Here is an 18125-nt window from a genome sequence, read left to right on the forward strand (position 1 = left end):
TCCCTCCCTTCCATCCCTCCTCCCGTACAACCTCTACCATCTCCTGCCTTTTCCAAAGCAATGCAGTCTGACCTTTGGCCTACATAGCCCCTCAGCCCCCCCTCCACATCCATAAACCTCTGTCAAGCTCAAGTGTACTCTATTTTGTTCCCACAGAACACCACATGACCCTACTCTCCCCCTAGAGAATTCATTACACAAAACAGGTCACTTCCTAGGCACAAGTACTGCTGGAACATAATTTTTTTTTTAAACCGTATCAATATACCATTTGCTCAGCAAATATTTCCTGTTCTCTGTACACTCACAAGTCTCTTGTAAGGAATGAGTGAGGAGGAAAATCAAGCAATTATTTACTGGTGAACACAAAGATTACTCATTCAAACCTCAAGAATGTCTTCCTCTTCTCCCTCTCCTACAGGACTGGGAAATCCTGAGGTCTCTTGACATACAGTTTTCTTCTTCAGACTGATTGTGTAAACTGGGAAAAGTTTGAATCTGAACCAACTCCATTAACCCAGCTTGGTCAAGCACAAGCCCCTATAGCCAAACCAGTTTCTCCAGTGAAACTTGGGAGCCTGGATGATTCCAACTAGTCATTGGATTAACAGGACAATGTCCAGCCTGAGTCCTCTGTGATGAATAGTCTATCCTGCAAGTCAGAGCCTTCCCCATTGTCCCCAAAGGAGCAGCACACCAAGACTCAGACCCCTTCCATCCTTCACTCCATGTGTCTGGGTCCAGTGAAGGCCAAAGTTGCTAAGTTTCCCAGGCTTTCCCTCCTGATCCCAGTCTCTGCAAGAGGGCTTTTTCCTTCCCACAACCCACACAATTTCACAAAGTCCTAGCAGTCCCTGCTAGTTCTTTGTCTGCACAAGTGGGACCAGGCATGTTATGGAAGGGGTGACATTAGTGCCTGATAGCCACAGTGATACTGTTTGTAATGAAACCTTCCATATTGGAGACAAACTGGAGGGTGTAGCTCCTAACTGAGTTCCTGACTAGCTGGAAGAGTCCTCAGTGGTGGTGAACTTGGTTCTCCTGGTATCTCTGTAAGCCTGGGTCTCTTCCAGTACAAGTCCACACTGAAGCCAAATCCACACACAGATCTTGTTACCTCTAAGTAACCAATGTCATCTCCCTGGTTGTTTTCTCCTAAGTGACCAGGTGAGCCCAGGATTTTGAACTTTTATGAAAGCTTCAGAGGTGAGTTGAATATGGCTGTTTTACAGACTGGTATTTGGAAGTCATTTTTAAAGACTTGAGTAGTACATTTTTTATTTAGAGAGGTCTAACAATGCTTACCATGTATTTTTGTTAAGACATTTCCTGCTTTTCTTTTTTCAGGAATTTAATATTCTTGATGCAGTGGGCTATTGTCTGACCATTCTCTGATCTAACCTTTGCCAAAGTCCCATTGCATTTGAGTATTAGGTTCTGAATAAATACAGGAAGGGAGCACTGGTTGGGATGAGATCCAAATCTTACTTGTTAAGAACATGGTTCCATAGCACTGGGGTGTGAGGGGTCACTTGTGGTGCTTTGCTTAGTTGGTGTAGGCTGTGTGTCTCTGACCTTGGCCTTGACCATGAGAATGGCAGAGCAGCTTCCTACTAGTTCTCCCAAAGCCACATCTGTTCTCTTTCGGAGGTTGCAGTTCTGGAAACTGAACTTATTTCTTCATCTTCACTAAAACTGTAATCAGAAATTCCACCTATTCTATTCTATTAGAAATTACACCTAATACTATTCTATTCTCACTCTTGCATGCAGTTAACTGATATTCATTATTTATAGGGCAGTCCTAAAATATCCTCTTGTCTGTGTTTCATGTTTGAGACCCATGTATCAATATTGCTAACTAGGAGCAAATCTGCTTTATCCCACTAAAATTCCAGAGAAAAGAAGGAAAACAGAAACTTTGATCTTTCTTTCTTTTCAGGAATTAATTAAGAGAACAACTACTCTCCCTTCTCAAATCATGGAGAACTGACCATGACTCAGGTCTGTGAAGGACTAGAGAAAGATAGAAATAATTTAAATAGTAATCCACACACATTCAATGTTTATATTTCAACACTATAATAAGTATAGTGTTTGTCATGTTAGGACCTCATCTCAACCAGTGCATCCTTCCCATGTTTATTCAGAAGCTAATACTCAGAATGCAGGGTGAAGGGATCAAAGGTTATAACAGAGTTATGGTCAGACAAGAACCCATTGCATAAGGGGATGTTAAATTCCTTAAAAAGGAGAAACAGGTAACCCCAAACTGTTACTAGCATCAGTATAATTCTCCTTGATTGTGTCTGGATACTAAAATTTAACAACATTCTGACCGGACATCTGCTAATTGAATGAATGACTTCAGTGGGACAGATGGCAGGGAAGTTGAATAATCAGAGGGCTGACTAAGGCAGAAAATTCAGCAGGTGAAATTCAAATAACATCCACAATCAGAGAGGGCACAAGGGAAGGTCAGGCTGTGGAATTCTAACTAGTATATTCTTGATCTCAGTATCATCAATTTGTGGTCTCCATAATTGAGATCACGGGGCAAATCCTGAACATCCCCAGGTTCAGGTAGTCAGTGGGGCCACCCAATTCTGGACAACCTCCTCACTGATGGTGAATAATCTTAGGAACTTCTAACCTGGTGGCTCTCAGTAGGGTCATCACATGTGGGTCTAGGAGAGTCACTGTGAGAAGAGAGGAGATACACATGGCAATGAATGTGTAAATCACTTTGGTAAATATTTCCATCCTAATATTAAGTCTTTCATTTATGAACATGATTGTCTTTCCATATATTTGAGTTGTCTTTAATTTCTTTAAACAGCTTTTTGTAATTTTGATTTTACATGTCTTTTGCCTCCTTTCTTGAATTACTCCTATTTTATTCTTTTTAATGCTATTACGAATGGAATTTTTTAAAATATTTCCTTCCCAGATTGTACATTGTTAGTGTATAGAAATGCAATTGATATTTCTGGTTTTATTTTGGATCCTGCATTTTTGCTGAAATTGTTTGTTAGTTCCAACAATTTGTTGTTTGATCTTTAGGGTTTTCTACATATGATATATACATCATTTTGGAACAGAGATAGTTTTATTTTTTACTTCCCATTTTGGATACATGTTATTTCCTTTTCTTATCCTGTTACTATGTCTGGAACTTTCAATATCATGCTGACTGTGAGAGGCAAAAGCAGGCACATTTTTTACATTATTATCTTAAGGGGAAATGATTTCAGTCTTTCACCATTGAGTATGATGTTAGTTAGGGGTTTTTCATGTATGGGCTTCATTATGTTCAGGAAGATTCTTTCTCTTTCTAGGTTATTGTGTGTTTTTTATCATGGAAGAGTGTTGAGTTTTGTCAAGTGCTTTTTCCACATGAACTGAGATGATCATGTGGCTTTTCCTTCATCCTGTTGATGTGGTGTATTGTATTTAGTAATTTTTGTGTGTTGAAATGTCATTGCATTCCAGGAACGAATCCCACCTTGTCCTGGTATAAACTTTTTCATATGCTGCTGAATTTAGTTTTCTAGTATTTTTTTGGAGAGACTTTAATTCTCAAATCATATGCAATATTTATCTTTAGTTTATTTTTTTGTAGTATCTTTGTCTGGCTTTGTATCAGGGTAATGCTGGCCTCCTAGAATGAGTTAGAATGTGTTCTGCCTTCTTACCTGTTTACAAGAGTTAAAAATGATTATTGTTAATTCTGCTTTAAAGACTTGGAGGAATTAACTTGTGAAGCCCTCTTGTCCTGGAGTTTTTGGGGGAGCGACGTCTTAATTATTGATTCAATATCCTTAATAGTTATAGTTCTACCCTGGTTTTCTATTCCTTTATGATTCAGTTTTTGTAGGCTATGTGTTTCTAGGGAGTCCCCATTTCAACAGGATTTTTGAATTTTTTGGCATGTAATTGTGCATAGTACTCTCTATCTATTTCCTTATCGATCTTCTGTCTGGTTTTTTTATCCATTATTGAAACTGGGTTATTGAAGTTTCCAACTAGTTTTGTAGTTGTGTCTATTTGTCCCTTCAATTCTGTCATTGTGGGTTTCATATATTTTGAAGCTCTGATGTTCAGTATATATATGTTTATAATTGTTCTACATTCTTGGTTGGAATGACCCTTTTATCAATATTTAATATCCTTTTCTCTCTTGTCAGAATTTTTGTCTTAAATTGTTTCTATCTGTTACTGGTATAGCCATGCCAGCTCTCTTTTGGTTACTATATACATGGAATATTCTTTACCATCTTTCTCTTTCAAACTATTTGTGTCCTTAGATCCAAAGTGACTAGATTATAGAGAATATATATTGGATTCTGTTTTGTTTGTTTGTTTGTTTTAATCCTTTCTTCCAGTCTATACCTTTTGATTCAGGGAGTTATTTTACATGTAAAGTAACTACTGATAGAGAAAGACTTACATTTTTATTATTTTCTACATGACTTAAGTTCCTTATTTGCACCATTGCTATTTTCCTTTTTGTTTAGATAATTTTTGGTTATGACATATTTTGATTCTCTTCTCATTTTCAATTGTGTATATTCTATTGTTATTTTCTTGGCATTACAAATAACATTGTAAAGTTATAATGGTATATTTTGAATTGATACCTATTTAACTGCAAAGCCATGCAAAAACTCTACTCCTATACAGCTCTGATACACTCTCCCAATTAATGTTATTGATGTCACTAAATTCATCTTTATACATTGTGTACATATTAACATGGATGCATAATTAATTTTATGCAATCTTATTTTAAATCTTGTAGAAATTAAAAAGCGCGGTTACAAACCAAAATTACAAAAGTACATGATTTTATGTTTGCCCATATAGTTACCTTACTGGAAGTCTTTATATCTTCGTATGGCTTTCAATTACTGTCTAGTGTCCTTTCATTTGAACCTAAATGACTCACTTTACATTTCTTGTAGGGCATTTCTTTTTTTGTTTGTTTGTTTGTTTTGTGAGGAAGATCAGCTCTGAGTTAACAACCGTGCTAATCCTCCTCTTTCTTTTTGCTGAGGAAGTCAGGCTCTGAGCTAACATCTATTGCCAATCCTCCTCCTTTTTTTTTTTTCCCCAAAGCCCCAGTAGATAGCTGTATGTCATAGGTGCACATCCTTCTAGTTGCTGTATGTGGGATGAGGCCGCAGCATGGCCAGAGATGCAGTGCGTTGGTGCGTGCCCGGGATCCTAACCTGGGCCACCAGTAGTGGAGTGCATGCACTTAAAAGCTAAGCCATGGGGTTGGCCCACGGCATTTCTAATGGTAAGGAACTATTTCAGCTTTTTTTATCTGATATTGTCTTAATTACTCCCTCATTTTTGAAGGACATTTTTGTGTGATATAGAATTCTTGATTGGCAGGTTATTTTTTTACTTAACACTTTATTTATTTATATTTTTTTGTGTGAGAAAGATGGGCCCTGAGCTAACATCTGCCAATCCTCCTCTTTTTGCTGAGGAAGACTGGCCGTGGGCTAATATCCATGCCCATCTTCCTCCACTTTATATGGGACACCGCCACAACATGGCTTGCCAAGCGGTGAGTCGGTATGTGCCCAGGATCCAAACCGGCGAACCCTGGCCCCCACAGTGGAGTGCGAGCACTTAACCACTTGTGCCACTGGGCTGGCCTCTTAAATTTTTAAGTGTACAATATAATACAATATTATTAACTTTGGGGATAATGTTATACAGCAGATCTCTAGAACTTATTCATCTTGCATAATTGAGACTTCATGCCCACAATTAGCAGCTCCTGATATCTCCCTCCTCCCAGCCACTGGCGACCACCATTCTGCTGATTCTACAATTTTGAATATTTTAGGTTCCTCACATAACTGGTATCATCTAGTACTGTCCTTCTGTGACTGTCTTATTTCATTTACCATAATGTCCTCAAAATATAACTTGGAGTCAAGGAGTAGGCATTTTCGGTTCGAAAATGTGGTTTATAAAACTCAACAATTTGAGATATAGTGATACAGCACTATCGATTTTCAATTATAAATGCTAAAAAATTCATGTGATTCTAGCATTAGTTTTATTCCTAACTTTTATTACGAAAATTTTCAGATATTCAGAAAAGTTAAGAGTACAATAGAGAACATCCATGTTTTCCCTCCTATATCTAAAATTTTTCACATTTTGCCATGTTGCCAAATATATATATATATATATATATATATATATGTGGATCTATCAGCATAGATATATGTAATATTTTGCTGACCCTCTTCTAAGTAAGCTGTAAATATTACTATTCACCCCCACAGACCTCAGAAAGATTATTGTCTAGTGTCCAATTAATATTAAATCATCTATATGGTCTTCCTAATGTCTTTCATAGATCTTCCACTGAAATCAGAAGCTGATGGTGTTTCACATATTACTTTGATGCATGTTTCTTAAGCACTCTTATCCTGGAATGGTTTCTCAATCCCCCCCACTTTTTTTTTTTTTACCATGACCTCCAGATGGGTTTATGTCGAATATTCTGAATTTATCCAATTGTTATCTAGTGATGTTTATTAACTTGTTTCTCTGTTCAAAGTTTCTGTAAATTAGAAGTTAGATCTGAATGTCTTATTATATTAAGGTTACACATTTTTGGCAAGAAAATGTTCTTTGCATGCTGTGTCCCTCAAATTGCTCTCTAGTAGGGAGCCCATCATGACAAGTTGTCCTACTATGTGAGATGTTAGTTTTATTTTCTTGATCAAACTAGTGGTAGCCAAGTAAATGTGTATTTTCCCCTTTGAAATTACCTAGCAACCTGTTGGGTGATAATTGTCATCAGGGGAAGGCACGTTGCCCCCAAATTTTCACAAAATGTTTGAGTTGCCATCAATGATTTTACACTGAATTAGTTATTGGGATTAGTAAAGAATCATTTTCAATTTTAAACACGCTTTTTTAATTTTCCTACCTGATGTTTTATGGTAAAAACAACATCCCCTCACCAAGTTAGGATAAAATATGGTTATTCCTAGAAGGCAGGGTAAAAGCTTGATTCCTTCCGTTTAATTATCAATGTTATGATAAAACACTTACTGTAATAATCACTATCAGTGGGAACTATTATTTTTGCTCTTTCGTCACTACAGACTCATGGATTTTTATTTACTCTATGTGTAATAGTTGCTTTTACTCATCATTCCTTTTGACGCTCAAATATACCCGAATGTCATCTGATGGATCCCCATCAAACGGATCCTTTTGTCCTTTAGACATCCGTTCCTCAGTCTTTGAGGAATTTCTTGCTTTCTGGCACAATTTGATGTCCAAGGATCAAACTGTTCTCTTCCTGCTCCAGATCGGGATTTATCCACGTCTCCTTGTAGTGTACAAGGTTATTGACTAACCAAGATCTGGTCCATAGAGTTGCTTGTTCTCAGGAACATCACTTTTTTTTTTTTTTTTGTCCTTTCAGGGAACAGAGATATAATAATTATTTTTTAAAATTATTACTTGATATTGATATTGCCAGTTTAAATTGAATACTGAAAAGTTTTCTATTCAGCTTTTTTCTCCTTTAAACTTTCTATTTCATATAATACTGCCATTCCTATAATCTGACATTTTTCTGTCTTGTCATTCTATAGGTTGAATGTCATCCTTATCTCAACCAGAGCAAACTATTGGATTTCTGCAAGTCAAAAGATATTGTCCTAGTTTTCTATAGTGCTTTGGGATCCCAACGTATAAGAGGATGGTAATGAAGAAAACAAAGAGTTTATATACCACATCTTCTTTATCCATTCGTCCCTTGATGGGGGGGGTGAACATGATGTAATCTATGCAGAAATAGAAGTATAATGATGTACACATGAAATTTTTACAATGTTATAAACCAATGTTACTGCAATAAACAAAAAATTAAAAAAAAAAGAAAACAAAGAGTTTATCTAAAACATCATTTTTAATGAAATATTTTTAATCATACTATATTCAGTTTTTGGAATTAACTGTCAACTTGCTTGGGAAAAGAGGGGAAGGACAGAAAGAATCCTTCTCCTTTATAGTCTCATCACCCAGTCAATACTTTTACATTACATGTGTCTGGTTGTAGATTAATCAATAACAAATGTCTGCTGTAAATGTATATTTAATCCAAAAATTGAGACAAAAGACATAAGATTAATAATGATTTTGATATTTATCAACTAATTAACACATTTTTAGTGATACATTCTCTAAGCCTCACTTACTTTATCTCTAAAATCAGGATAATAATATGTAACTCCCAAGTTCATCATGATAGAAACAATTACAATCACAATCATTTTTGTAAACTACTATAGGAATATTGCATAGTATAAGAGATAATAAAATGAACAGTTCTCATTTTAGGACTACTCAATTTTTATCAATACTATATAAAAGTTAAAATAAAACCTATCCCATTCTTTTCCTTTTTCTTTCTCCTTTCATACCCTTGTTCTGTTCAGAGAAGAAAAACAGCCACTGAGAAGTACAAGAGAAAAAGATCCATGAATTTGGAAGCATTGAGCTGAACTCAAGCATATATCAAAATGACCTGGAAGGCTGTGCAAACACAGACTTCTAAGGGCCACACATGAGTTTATGAATCAGGTGGTCCTGGGTGAAATCATGGAATATGCCTTCTTAACGGGATCCCACATGATACTGATACTGCTTGTCCAGGGACCACCTTTGGAGAAGCACTGGTCTAGAGTGGACCTATTTAGTCTGTTTGGGAATCCTCCTAACAAACTGAATACTGAGTCTCAGATCTTCAGCATTTTTGCATTTCCTTCCAGGGTAGACCAGAGCTCCCCAGTTCTCTTGGATGATCCAGTTCTTTGTGCCATGGCAAAAAAGTACCAGCGAACTCCAGCACTGATTACGTTTCGCTACCAGCTACAGCGTGGGGTTGTGTTCCTGGCCAAGAGTTACAATGAGAAGCGGATCAAAGAGAACATGCAGGTGATGAGTGAGGCTGTAGGCACAGGGCTTCTAAAGAATATCTTTCACATGGGTTCTTCTATGTAAGGCTCTCAAGATGTGTTTGGGTCAGGATGGTTATCTGTTATTTCCCACGCATTAAGCCTTATGTGTGTTCCCACCAGTTTTCTCCTACTATGGCAACAGAGGAGGCTGCATGGTTGGATGGAATTCGGATTGGACAGAAAGCAGCGGTTTTAGATCCTGCATTAAGTCTGCTATGTACTCTGTAGCCCTGTGCAAGTGAATCTCATTTTCTTCATTCTAAAATGAGGGAATTGGATTATGTTATTTTCTTAGGCCATTTGGGCTGCTATAACAAAATATCACAGACTAGGTTGCTTATGAACAATAGAAATGTATTTCTCACACTTCTAGAGGCTAGAAGTCTGAGATCAAGTTGTCAGCATGATGGGTGAGTGCTCTCTTCTGGGCCATGACTTCTCTTTGTATCTTAAGAGAGTAGAATGGGCAAGGGTCTTTTTCAGGTCTTTTTTATGAGGGCATTAATCTTATTCAAGAGAGATCCACTGTCATGCTCTAATCATGGCTGGAGGGCCCCACTATCTAATACCATCACAGGTAGGGTTAGGTTTCCAACATATGATTTTGGAGGCACACAAACATTCAGACAGTAGCAGTGATCTTCAGTCTCCAAATCACTGTGGTTTTGGTTTGCATTTCCTTGAATACTAATGTAGTTTCATTTTCATGTATTTATTCTCCTTGAGTTTCCACTTTTGTGAAGTGCCTGTTCAAGTCTTTCTCCATTTTCATTAAGTTGTCTGTCTTTTTTTATGTGTAGGAGACCATTATTTTACCGTTAGCTATAGCTGTATAACAAGTTATACTCAAATTAGAGTTTTCCTACAAAAGCCATTTTTTTAGCTCACGATTCTCTTGTTTGACCATTAGCCTGACAATTAGTCTGTCACTACCGCTTCTGGCAAATTTTATTGCCCAGTGCAGTTCTGTTCTTGGCTGGGCTCTCTCATGTATTTGCAGTGAAATGCAGAGCAACCAGGCAGCTTTGCTTTAGGAGGTTGATTTGCCTGTTGTCAGAGGTGCATAAACTCTGTTCCATATAATTTTTCATATAGTTGGCTAGACTAAGGCCAACTAACCTGTTCTTCATCTCATGACAGTGGCATGACCCCAAGGCAGTGAGTGGGTGCTTGCAATGCCTTTTCATGTATAGGCTCAGAAAGGACTCACCACTGCTTATGTCAAATTTTGTTGTCCAGTGCAATTACAGGTCAGGCCAGCTTCAAAGGGTAGAGAATCTTGCAAAAACATTTTTGTCTTTTCATTCAAATTTGGGTCTCCAATAAAATTCGATGATTTTTTAATATGACGTGAAAATGGACCCCAAGATGTATATGCTTAAATGAAAATCCAAATGTCCTTATTTTCCCACAGATTTTCATTGTCTTCTATGGCATGTATCAAACGTCCCTCAGTCAGTCTCTCCGTTCTCTTCTGTTCAGCAGCTTTCTTTTCTGTACTGTCATCTCCTAGTGGAAAATAAGTCTTTTCAGAATGGTAACATTTTTTCTTCAATCCTTTTTCTTCTTTAAGAATGACATTGCTATTTTTTGGCTAGTTGTTCTTTTATGTAAAATATAGTATCACTTATCAACTTCCACAAAAAATAAGAGTGTCTGTTTCATATTGCATTGAAACAGTAGATCAATTTGGAGAAAATTGACTTCTTTGCAATATTGAGACTTCCAATCTATGACTATGATATGAATTTTTAATTACTTAGGTGATCTTCATGTATATTTAATAAATTTTATAACTTTCTCCAGAAAGGAATTTACATGATACTTTTGTTAGATTTATTCTAACAAAGAATATCTAAGTTTGATATCCTTTTGAATATTTTTCCCAATATTTATTTTGAGGATTTTCAAATGTACTGAAAAGTTGAAAGAATAATGCAATAAATGCCTTACCTAGATTCATCAATTGTGAAATTGTTGAAATTTTGCCTATCTATCTATCTATCTATCTATCTATCTATCTATCTATCTTCTATCTATCTATCTATCTATCTATCTATTATCTATCTTTCCAACTGCTCTTTCACAGTCTTGGAGTATTATTATGGATTGATGGATTTATTTGGTTCAAAATATTAGCCATTACTAACATTCTTTTTGTTGCTTAAAGTGCTCCACATTTAAACAGTAACATCCTCTTCAAGTCAGTTTCTGTGTCCTTTGAACATGATATCATTATTATTTGGGCAATCATTGGTTTTAATTATCTTGAAAAAATTTTTCTCACATTCTGACTGTTCATTGATGGGATATAGAAACCCATCTGTCTTCAACAAAATTACTACATTATATTATGTGTTTTAAAAATTTTTCTCTAGATTATTCTGGATCTTCCAAGTACCTGACCCTATCTCTTTGAATACTGTCAGCTTTGTTCCCTCAGCACTTTTAAAGATCTCCTCTTTGTCTGTAGTCTTACACAGTTTCAATATATCATATCTAGGGATGGATTTCTACTTCATTTTATGCCTGATATTTATTACCACTTGAGTATTTTGCTTGATATCTTTAAAAACATTTGAAAACTTCTAAGACATTTTGAGTATCGCCTGTGCACCATTCATTCTGATTTGCTTAGATTTTCCAGATTGGCAATTATGCTTTCCAAACAGTCACAAAAATCTTTCCACTTCTGTGATAGGTTTTTTAATTCCAGTTGACTTCAGAGGACATGAATGTCCTAGATGACCTAAACCAAAATCTTCAATATGGACGTTTTCACGTATGACTTTGGTAAATATATTTGCCTCAGTTTATTTTCTGATAATGAATGTATGTTGATTGTTAAACTGTATCTCAATACCAGGAAGACAGAGGCCAGTTTGAGTCAGGGATGAAACAGATGCTTTCTGGAATCTCATCCCAGACTCACTCCAAAGCTTTGTTCACTGACACATCAACAGGTTGAGTGGACTGGAGTCAGCTTGCACTTACAGACATATATCCTGCCCTCATGACTCTGTATAACTGTCCAAGAAGCTCGATATCATTGCTGACTCTACATCGTCCATGTAGGCCTCCCATTTCTACAACAATCTAGTGGACATAGACTGTGGATATCACCAGTGTAGCATAATTCAATGTTTCCAAAACTGTGTTTATCATCCTCTTCTCCCAAATTCTCAATTTTTTGTGAGATTAAAGGCTTCTCCATCAAGCTTGTGGTCCATGCAAGATAGCTCATCAACCCCTCATGGAATCTTCATGAGATGCTGCCAATTTTAACTCCATCATAAGTTCCCAGACCTCTCCTTTCCTTTTCATTGCATGTTTGTTCAGGACCCAAACACTGAATTTCCCTCAAGAAAGGTTGGCCTTGTGGGGTCCATAGGAATTCTTGGTTTGTGTTTTCTGAAATGTGGAGATCTCAATGCAGAGGACAAAGTTGTCAAGAAGAGAGATTTAAACCAAAGGAGGAGTGTGGAGGCAAAAGCACCACTACTGGAGAGAATTTACAGCCTCCAAAGGATCTTTACTATTGCTTCATGATCTAAGGTTCTGGAATTTTGAGAAAGGACCTTCATTTTAAGCGAGGGAAAGGGAAGAATGTACATTCCTTTTGCTTGTGAGAGTTTTAATTCAAAATAGTAATAAATATGATAATGTATGGAAAGGGATTAGCATAATGGCAAGTTGTGAATACTCAAAACTTGGTAGATGTATTATTATCCTTGCTAATATATTTATTAATAAAGAGGCAAATGAAGAATAAGATAGGGAAATAATGAAGAGAGAAAGAGAGAGAGGTAAACAATCAGTAATTGTCCCAATAAATTAGATATTTTAATAATAAGCCACCATTTTTCTATCACTGTCTATTTTGGGTTATTACTGTCTAGTAATCTCCTCACTGTTCAGTAAGATCTTTGGAGATGGGGCCAAATGTTTTCATGACATCCTTTCAATTTCTGAATCTAACTCGATATGTGGTATGTGGTGGGAAGTTAGTAAATAATTAATAAATTTAAAAATGGAACTGAAATTGCTATCAATAACCTATATCACCCTAAAGTATTTATTAGTGCTGAGCGAGTGCCTGGACTTGTCCTGTGCAAAACAAGGCAGAATTGATCTCTTCTTCCACCAAGGATTTGAAATAAGAAACAATAGGATATCATGCTGCTTTATTGACAGATGTAGCTAGGGAGAGGAACATATTTTATTATTTGACTCTGTGTGTTCTGCATATAAAGTTTTGGGCAGGGAATACTAGTCAATTTAATTATTTTTTTTTAATTGTTGGAAAGTCATGTTTGTGAAAGAAAGAGAGGGAGACTTCACAACCTGTCAGGAAATAAAATGTTTAACTTTACCCTAATGACAGCTCCACGGAAATCACTTCTCTATCATCCTAGAAACAGAATCATTGAACCCATATGATGCGTTGTTCTATCTCATTTTAGTTTTGCTGACCACCCTGAGTATCCATTTTCTGATGAATATTAACATGGAGATCTTTGTTCTGACTTCTACCAGAAGCCCTGTATGCAGATAATGAGGTGGGAAATGTCTCAGATGTTGGTGATTAGACATATCAGCATGGGTTCAATCCATGCTGCTTAGAAACTCATACTCAGCTAGACTTAGGAAGGAAAGGCACTCAATTTTTCTCACTTTCTGTAAAAATTAAAGATTTCTTCCAGTAAAGACTCTTTACCTACTCCAGTCTCTGTTTTGTATATATTTTTTTGCTTCTGAGTCATGAGAGCCAAAAACTGATTTACCTAGAATTTGGGGTGGGTGGGGGATGGGATATGATAACAGCAATTATATAGACATTTCTGAAGTGGGATGTGTAGACTTGTCAACCTCTAGGGAAGTAGTAGTTAGCAGGTATTTATCAGTCAGTGTTCCTTCAGCCCTGCGCGCAACAAGAGAACACACTACACATGGTCTTCAAGGCGAGGCACATATTGCAAAGATGACCAGCAGTGCAAACACTCCCTTCCATCAGAGCTCCAGGAAACCCCAGAACGAGGTATCCCAGTTTCAGGGCTGGCCCAAGAGGTGGGAGGGGAGTCAGCCTGGAATGATTGGGATTAGGATTGGGACTCAGACATACGGAAGGTGGAGGGAGTTGAGCACATATCTGTTGGGGAAACTTTGGAAAATGCCTCTTTGCTACTTCTCTTCTGCACATAAAAAGAAATTTTCCACAGCATTTTACCAAAGAACCAGAGCTGAGAGTCAGTACTAGACTGCCATGTATGCTCAGGTAACGGTAATGAGTTTGCTATGTTGTAGTTGGGCAGGAATTCAAAGAAACAACTGACTGATCAAATCACCATGAACATTAACTCCATGTTTATCAAATTTTCTCAGGCTCAAAAAAATATTGATTTGATCCTTTTAAATGTTTCAAACACAATGCAAGGCACACTTACAAATATAAAAGACAAAACAGCTCTGGGTCATTAAATATATTCTGTAAGGCCAATATTAATATGGTGAATACATTTAGTAAACCCAATTCTCCTAAATTTTCAAACACCATTGAAAATATATGCATGCAAAATAGCCCAATGCTTACAACATTTGTTAACATTTAGGAACACCTTTTTAAAAAATAAATTTATTTTCTACAATTTTTAGCAGTACAATTAGCAATGTAATTGTAAAGAACCAAATTTTGATCTCAGACCACTTTGTTTAAATTGGGGGCAATCATGGACTAAACAGGGACAATCACAGAACTTTGAGACTGACAGTTGTTCAGGACCTGGGTACACTTTCTAACACCTTTACCAGCAAGTATTGTTTCCTCTCATGACCACATTCATCTGTCACAGTCACTGGGCTTTCTACAGCCATGCTCTTAAGCTGGGACCAAACCAAAAAGCTGTGTAATGCACAGTCTTTCCTAAAATGATTCATTCTCAAACTAGAGGAGGCCATATATTCTCAGATTTTAGTTCACAAGTATATGACTGTAGCATAATTTTATGTTGTTAAGATTTAGTGCATAATTATTGGGCTGGAATCCTTTAGGTAGGCTGCACTTGGACCCCATTTATTCTTTATAATGTCTCCTTGGACTTTTTTTTTAATCAGTTGATTGAACTTCATCTTGAAGTGTTGTTCCCCTGGGAAGATCAGTGTATATAACGAACGTAGGCAAGTAAACTCCCTAGGCCTGCTTCAGGCAGGAAAAAGATAAGGAGAAGATGCAAAGGCTCAAGAAACTATACTGTGTAACTAATTCAGAACTCTTCACAAAAGAGTTCTCAATTTTAACAAAATTGAAAAAGCTAAAGTTCCAGTTTCTGGTCTCACAGATGAAGACCTTACAATTGAAGATTTCCATCCTCATAACAAGAAAAAAGAAAAACTAAAAATCAAAGATTCTTCTTAGATTCATCAGAAATTTAAGTCACAGGGCAAATTGCAGACCCAACAATTGGAGAGACAGGTGGATACAGAGAATTCACGACTTACTGCAAACAGGAGAATAACAAAGCGAGTCAAGCGCCATTACTCAATTTCAAGGTTTACTAGAAAACTTCAGTAATCAAGAGATTGTAGTATTGGTGAAAGTACAGATTAATGTATGAAAGGATCAGAATAGGGAGATCAGAAATAGACCCACACAAATAGAGTTAGCTGATCTTTGAGAAAAGAGCAAAGGCAATCCAATGGAGAAAGAATAGTCTTTTCAACAAATGGTGCTGGAACAACTAGACATCCACATGTAAAAAGTGAATCTATACTCAAATCTTACACATTTCACAAAAGTTAACTCAAAATGACCTATAGACCTAAATGTAAAATGCAAAACTATAAAACTCTACAAGATAACATGGGTGAAAATCTAGATGATCTTGGGCATGGTGATGACTTTTTAGACACAACACTGAATGCTCAATCCATGTCAGAAAACGATTGTTAGATTTCATTAAAATAAAAAGCATTCTGCTCTGTGAAAGACACTGTGAAGAGAATGAAAAGACAAGCCACAGACTATGAGAAAATACTTGCAAAACTATATCTAATAATGGATAAGTATCCAAAGTATACAAAGAACGCTTAAAACTCCATAGTTAGAAAACAAAGGACCCAATTTTAAAATGAGCAAAAATCTGTACAGACACTTCACCAAAGAAGATATACAGGTGCTGAATAAGTATATGAAAAGTTGCTCAACATCATTTGCCGTTATGGAACTGCAAATTAAAAAAAAAAAAAAAAAACGAGATACTGCTGCACATCTATTAGATTGGCCAAAACCAAAACAATGACAACACCAAATGCTGGCGAGGATGTGGAGTAACAGCAACTCTCTTTCATTACAGGTGGGAATGCAAAATCTGGAAAGCACTTTGGAAGATAATTTGCCAGTTTCTTACAAAACTATACATATGTTGCTATATGGTCCAACAGTTGTGCTCCCTGCTATTTACCCAAAGGAGTTGAAACCTTGTGTCCATGCAAAATCTTTTACACAATTGTTTATAATAGCTTTTAATAATTGCCAATTATGTAAGTGGCTTCTTTGGATGTGGATGCATAATTGGATCTATACAGTAGAATCTTATTCAGTGATAAGAGGAAATGAACTATCAAACCATGAAAAGACATGGAGGAACTTTCATTGCATATCACTAAGTGAGAAAAATCAGTCTTAAAAGGCTACATACTGTACTATTTCAACTGTATGACATTCGGGAAAAAGCAAAACTATGGAGACAGTAGAAACATCAAGGTTACCAGGGGTTTGGAGGAAGAGAGACAGGGAAAGATGGATAAGTGGAGCACAGAGGATTTTTGGGTGAGGAAACTATTCTGTATGTATACAGTAATGGTGAATACATATCAATATGCATTTTTCAATATTCATAGAGCTGTACAACCCAGAAGAACCCTAACGTAAACCACGGACCTTAGTTAATATATATCAGTATTGGCTCATCAGTTGTCACAAATGTCCCACAATAACACAAAATCCAAATAATATGAAAAGTGGGGGTCTAGGAACATGGAAGAGACCACGTAGGAACTCTCTGTGCTTTATGCGCAATTTTTCTGTAAATCCAAAACTACTGTAAAAAATAAAGTTGTTAACAAAAATAAAAAAATGTATGGTCCAATTTTTATTTCTTCTAACAGTTCATTGCTGTTAGGTAAAAAAAAATTGAGCATCTGGTAAAAGTCAGATTTTGTAACTGTCTCATGACACAACTGTCCAATGATCTGATATATGTAGTCAAGATGTCTATGCTTCTAATAGTTCTGAGGTCTGTGAAGGTGAACTGGAACAGGAGGTCAGATCATTCTCTGATAATCAGCTACATCTTAGTGAACTAGGTTAGCAGGATGCCAGGATTAATCACATGAGGTCATGTGGAGTCGTTTTGGGGAAACTGGTCTCCAAGGGGGTATTTCCTTCAATTTCTGCATTGTACTCTGTGGGATTGGAGCTGTCAAGAATAGTCTTGCAGGTAAGAGGCCATGGAAATTTCAGTTCTAAACATAAAGTGGTTGAGAATTCATGGAATCCCTTACAGAGATTCAGCTAAGATACTCCAGGCCAGACAGTTATACCAATATTGATCTATTTGGGATCAATATCAGGAAACTTGATATTCAGAAGAAAGAGAGCAATCATCCTCAATCCTAACCTAAGACCTGGAATCGCAAAACTTATCACAAAACCCCAAGATGTGCAGGAAAATGATTGTTTCTGAAATCAAAAATAATGAAGCAAACAAGAAAATCTACCACCATGAGAAAGAACCAACAGACCTAACATATAGGGAAAAAATAACACAAAAGGAAATAAAATAACAGAGTCGTTTTAGCACGAGATGAAAATCATTTGGTTTAGCACTCTCAAAGGAATTAAGAAGAGACAAACATTTATGCATTTATGAAAGGACAAGGAAACTAAGTAAGTAAGAAAAGAGAGGTAGGAGAAAGAACTAATTGGAAAATATTAGCTTATGAAAAATAATTTTTTTGAATAAAAAGAGGAAAACCTCAATAGACGCAATAAATAGGAGACTAGACACAACAGCCATGAATTTTTATTTAAGCTGGTGATTGCTTTTAGAACTGACCTGA

At 36.4% G+C, this 18125-nt stretch overlaps 1 pseudogene; it reads left to right on the plus strand.

Annotated features, from left to right (window-relative positions):
- The window catches only part of LOC101406969 (aldo-keto reductase family 1 member C23-like), a 29733-nt pseudogene extending 16219 nt beyond the window's left edge, over positions 1 to 13514 (plus strand).
- Positions 13515 to 18125: the final 4611 nt, after the last annotated feature.

The sequence above is a fragment of the Ceratotherium simum genome, chromosome 32 (genome assembly GCF_057802395.1).
Source record: "Ceratotherium simum simum isolate JZ-2026a chromosome 32, ASM5780239v1, whole genome shotgun sequence".
NCBI classification, from domain to species: Eukaryota; Metazoa; Chordata; class Mammalia; order Perissodactyla; family Rhinocerotidae; genus Ceratotherium; species Ceratotherium simum.